Genomic DNA, 6,101 nt, shown 5'->3' with positions numbered 1-6,101 from the left:
CAGCATTTTTCACACAACTGAAACAAACAATCCTTTTATTTTTATTTTTTTAATATGAAATGTATTGTCAAATTGGTTTCCATACAACACCCAGTGCTCATCCCAACAGGTGCCCTTCTCAATACCCATCAACCACCCTCCCCTCTCTCCCACCCCCCATCAACCCTGTTTGTTCTCAGTTTTGAAGAGTCTCTTATGTTTTGGCGCCCTCCCTCTCTAACCTCTTAACAATCCTCAAATTTATATGCAACCACAACATACCCTGAATAGCCAAAGCAATCTTGCAAAAGAAAAACAAAACTGGAGTTATACCAGTTTTGGTATTGAATTTCAGACTTCAAGTTATACTACAAAGGTGTGGTAATCAAAACAGTATACACTAGTACAAAAATAGACACATATATCAACGGAAAAGAATAGAAAATCCAGACATAAACCCACAATTTTATGCTAAATTAGTCTTCATCAAAGCAGGAAAGTATATGCAAAGGGAAAGGACAAACCATTCAACAAATGGTGTTGAGAAAACTGGACAGCTACATACAAAAGGATGAAACAGGACCACTTTCTTACACCATACACAAAAATAAATCAAAATGGACTAAAGACTTAAATGTGGTACTTTAAGGCATAAAAATCTTAGAAGAGAGCACAGGCAGTAACTTCTTTGACATCGACTGGGCGAACATTTTTCTAGCTATGTCTCCTGAGGCAAGGGAAATGAAAGCAAAGATAAACAATTGGGACCATATCAAAATAAAAAAGCTGTCTTCCAGAGTGGCCACACCAGTTGGCATTCCCACCAACAGTGCAAGACACTTCTCCTTTTGCCACATCCTTGCCGACACCTGTCGTTTCTTGTGTTGTTGATTTTAGCCATTCTGACAGGTGTGAGGTGATATGCCACGGTAGTTGTGATTTTTATTTCCCCAATGACTAGTGATGAGCATCTTTTCACGTATCTGTGGGCCATCTGGATTTCTTCTCTGGAAAAATGTCTAGTCATGTGTTCTGCACACTGTGTTGTAAATGACATATCTGATAAAGGGTTAGTATCCAAAATATATAAAGAACTTGTGAATCTCTACACCCCAAAAGTGAAGAATTCAATTAAATATTAAAATGTCCATACTACTACACGAAGCAGTAGTTTCGGTTTGCTATGCTGTTCCACTGAACTGTCTGTCCATTTTTGTGCCAGTAACATACTATTTTGATCACTACAGGTTTGTAATATAACTTGAGGTCTGGAATTGTGATGCCTCCAGTGTTGCTTTTGTTTTCCAAGGTTGCTTTGGCTTTTCAGGGTCTTTTGTGGTTCCATACAAATGTTTGGATTGTTTGTTCTAACTCTGTGAAAAATGCTGATGGTATTTTGATAGGGATTTCATTAAATGTGTAGATTGCTTTGGGTAGTAGTATGGACATTTTAACAATATTTGTTCTTCCAATACATGAGCATGGTATGTCTTTCCATTTATTTGCATCCTCTTCAATTTTTCTCATCAGTGTTTTATAGTTTCAGAGTGCACGTCTTTCAACTCTTTGGTTAGGGAGTCCTAGCCACACCAGGCAGACAACAAAAAAGTAAAGGACAGCCAAATTGGCAAGGAAGAAATCAAACTTTCACTATTTGATATTCTATATAGAAAACCCAAAAAATTCCACCCAAAAATTGCTAGAACTTATGCCCAAATTCTGTAAAGTTGCACATGAATCTTGTATTTCTATACACCAATAATGAAGCAGCAGAAAGAGAAATTAAGGAACCAATCGCATTTACAACTGCGACAACAAAAATAAGATACCTGGGAATGTCCCACTTCTTCTTTATCTATTCATTTATTGATAGACACTTATATTTCTTCCATACCTTGGCTATTGTAAATAATGGTGCCATACACAGAAGGATTAATATATCCTTTTGTACTCGTGTTTTCTTTTACTTTGGGTGAATACTTAGCGAACTTACTGGATCATTATGATATTCCAATTTTTAATTTTTTTGAGGAATCCCCCCATTCTGTTTTCCACACTGGCTGCATCTATTAACATATCCACCATCAGTACACAAGTGTTCCCTTTTCTCTACATCCTCACCAACACATACTATTTCTTGTCATTTTGATACTAGCCATTCTGACTGGTGTGAGGTGACCTTGAAGCCACAAAACTTCTAAAAAGAAAACATAAGCTTTAGTCCCTTGAACACTGGCCTTAGCAACATATTTATGTAAATGACTCTTCAGACAAAGGAAACAAAGTCAAAAATAAACTATTGGGACTGGGGAGCCAAGATGGTGGAACAGCATGGAAGATTTTTGTGTGTCTTGCATCCATGAAATACAGCCAGACCAACACTAAAACATCCTGCACACATAAAAAAAAAACTGATTTCAGGATTAACATAACAATCTGCACAACCTGAACCATAGAATTCAGCAGGTAAATGGCGTGGAGAGGTGAACTTGGGGAGAGAGGAGCCTCAGCAGGCAGGGAGCCGCTTTTGTGGGTGGAGAGAGGACAGAGATGGTGGGGGGCGGGGAGGTGGGAGAATTCAGGAAAAGCACCCCTCCCCAAAAGCAGCTGGAGAGAAAGTGGAAAATTGGAAACAGCTGCAGGGACTAAACTAAAAAGGGAGAAAGGAGTAAGGAGAGGGTTTAAATTACATTAAGACTGTAAATAAGGGGAATGCAAAGGCTGCAACTCCACAGCTCCATACCTGGCAGTGCTCTGGGGGGAAGGGTGAATCCCCAGGAGCAAAGTGGGATCTAGGAGGCTCTTGGGCCACACGGGGAAAAGCGGTTCCACTGCTGGAAGGACATTTGGTATACACTGTTGAGGCCACCTGGTCCCAGGAGACCCCAGAGAATGGCCACATTCACTGGTGCTGGAACAAGGTTGTTAAGGGTGAAGTCTGGTGCCAGATGTGTGTTGTGATTTTCCATAATCCATGAAAAGCTGCTGCTACACTATCTCACGAACTTTTTCTGGGGTGGGCTGGAACCTGGCCATAGTCTCGGGGCACCAGCAGCAGCAGGGTCCAGGAAGCGTTCCTGGGTGAAGCCAACATTCGGCCATTGCTTAGTGAGACCCTCTCACAGAGGGGTGTAATGGGTCAAAGCCACAGTCCTTCAGAAGCAAGGGGCCTGGGAAAACAGCCACATCTGAGACAAAACTCAGGAGAGAGGTACTGCCTGGGGCTTGGTCACGGACAGTGAGAAAGCGGGAGGTAGAGGAAAGCTGAGGAGAGAGGACGGGTGCGTGATTGCTGATCGGGGAGAGCAGAGTTCCAATACTAGAGAATGGGTAGCTGGCTGACGACATTTTCACCGCTCCCACGCATGAACATATGCAACTAGGAGGGCCACAACATTCCATTCCAGTAAGCTAGCAGCGCCATCTAGTGGAGAACGGGGCTGTTACACTAAGCCCCGCCCAACTGGGCCATTCTCTCTTCAAGAACACAAGTCTCATCGCCTGCTTAGTTTATGGACTATAAAGCGCTTCATAGTCTGACTTCCAGGAAAAAACGAAGCAATTTCAGTTGTATTTCAAACTGTTACCAGGTCCATCTATTTAATTTCCTTTTTAGTCTCTTTTCCAATACTTTCTTTTTCTTGAATACAAAGAGAGAAAAAATTCATTTTTATTTTCAATGTTTATTAAAACTATTTTTCTTTTACTATATTTTTTACTTTTGTGTAAAATTTTTCAAATTGTATTTACTTCCATCAGTTTATTTGGTCTACTTCAGTTTATTCACCTTTTCAAATTTTCAAATAATTTCCTTTTTTTTCTTTTTTAAAAATATTTTCTCTTTTTGTTTCTTTTCATCTTCTTGAAGAGAAAGAGAAAAAATTCATTTTCATTTTTAATTTTTATTGAAATTATTTTCTTTAATTTTTTCTACTATATTGTTTACTTTTGTGTAAATTTTTTTCAAATTCTAGTTTATGCCCAACATTTCATTTTAGTCTACTTCAGTGTATTCATTTTTTCAAATTCTCAAATGATTTCCTTCCCCTCCCCACTTTTTTCTCTAATTATTCAACTACTTTCAACACCCAGACCAAAACACACCTAAGATCAAGCATCATTTATTAGATTTGTTTTTTGTGTGTGTTTTAATTTTTTAATTTTAATATTTTTTAATCTTTTTTTCAATATGAAATTTATTGTCAAATTGGTTTCTGTACAACACCCAGTGCTCATCCCAAAAGGTACCCTCCTCAATACCCATCACCCACCTTCCCTTCCCTCCCACTCCCCATCAACCCTAAGTTTGTTCTCAGTTGTTTTTTTTTTTTCAACGTTTATTTATTTTTGGAACAGAGAGAGACAGAGCATGAACGGGGGAGGGGCAGAGAGAGAGGGAGACACAGAATCGGAAACAGGCTCCAGGCTCCGAGCCATCAGCCCAGAGCCCAACGCGGGGCTCGAACTCATGGACCGCGAGATCGTGACCTGGCTGAAGTCGGACGCCCAACTGACTGCGCCACCCAGGCTCCCCTGTTCTCAGTTTTTAAGAGGCTCTTATGCTTTGGCTCCCTCCCTCTCTAACCTCTTTCTTTTTTTTTTTTTTTCTGCTTCCCCTCCGCCATGGACTTCTGTTAAGTTTCTCAGGATCCACATAAGATTGAAAACATATGGTATCTGTCCCTCTCTGTATGACTTATTTCACTTAGCATAACACTCTCCAGTTCCAACCATGTTGCTACAAAAGGCCGTATTTCATTCTTTCTCATTGCCACGTAGTACTCTATTGTGTATATAAACCACAATTTCTTTATCCATTCATCAGTTGATGGACATTTAGGCTCTTTACATAATTTGGCTATTGTTGAGAGTGCTGCTATAAACATTGGGGTACAAGTGCCCCTGTGCATCAGGACTCCTGTATCCCTTGGGTAAATTCCTAGCAGTGCTACTGCTGGGTCATAGGGTAGGTCTATTTTTAATTTTTTGAGGAACCTCCACACTGTTTTCCAGAGCGGCTGCACCAGTTTGCATTCCCACCAACAGTGCAAGAGGGTTCCTGTCTCTCCACACCCACGCCAGCATCTATAGTCTCCTGATTTGTTCATTTTAGCCACTCTGACTGTCGTGAGGTGGTATCTGAGTGTGGTTTTGATTTGTATTTCCCTGATGAGGAGTGACATTGAGCATCTTTTCATGTGCCTGTTTGCCATCTGGATGTGTTCTCTAGAGAAGTGTCTACTCCTGTTTTCTGCTCATTTCTTCACAGGATTATTTGTTTTTCGGGTGTGGAGTTTGGTGAGCTCTTTATAGATTTTGGATACTAGCCCTTTGTCCGATATGTCATTTGCAAAGATCTTTGCCCATTCCATCTATTGCCTTTTAGTTTTGTTGATTGTTTCCTTTGCTGTGCAGAAGCTTTTTATCTTCATGAGGTCACAATAGTTTATTTTTGCTTTTAATTCTCTTGCCTTTGGGGATGTGTCAAGTAATAAACTGCTGCAGCTGAGGTCAGAGAGGTTTTTTTCCTGCTTTCTCCTCTAGGAATTTGATGGTATCCTGTCTCACATTCAGGGCCTTTATACATTTTGAGTTTGTTTCTGTGAGTGGTGTAAGAAAGTGGTCTAGTTTCATCCTTCTGCATGTTGCTGTCCAGTTCTCCCAGCACCATTTCTTACAGAGACTGTCTTTTTCCATTGGATATTCTTTCCTGCTTTGCCAAAGATTAGTTGGCCATACTTTGTGGGTTTAGTTCTGGGGTTTCTATTATATTACGTTGTTCTATGTGTCTGTTTTTGTGCCAATACCATGCTGTCTTGATGAGTACAGCTTTGTAGTAGAGGCTAAAGTCTGGGATTGTGATGCCTCCTGCTTTGGTCTTCTTCTACAAAATTACTTTGGCTATTCGGGGCCTTTTGTGGTTCCATACAAATTTTAGGATTGCTTGTTCTAGCTTCGAGAAGAATGCTGGTGCAATTTTGATTGGGATTGCATTGAATGTGTAGATAGCTTTGGGTAGTATTGACATTTTGGGTAGTATTGACATTCATTCTTCCAATACATGAGCATGGAATATTTTTTCCATTTCTTTATATCTTCTTCAATTTCCTTCATAGGTTTTC

Source organism: Leopardus geoffroyi, chromosome X (genome assembly GCF_018350155.1).
Source record: "Leopardus geoffroyi isolate Oge1 chromosome X, O.geoffroyi_Oge1_pat1.0, whole genome shotgun sequence".
Lineage (NCBI taxonomy): Eukaryota > Metazoa > Chordata > Mammalia > Carnivora > Felidae > Leopardus > Leopardus geoffroyi.
Note: the sequence above shows the minus strand (reverse complement) of the source record.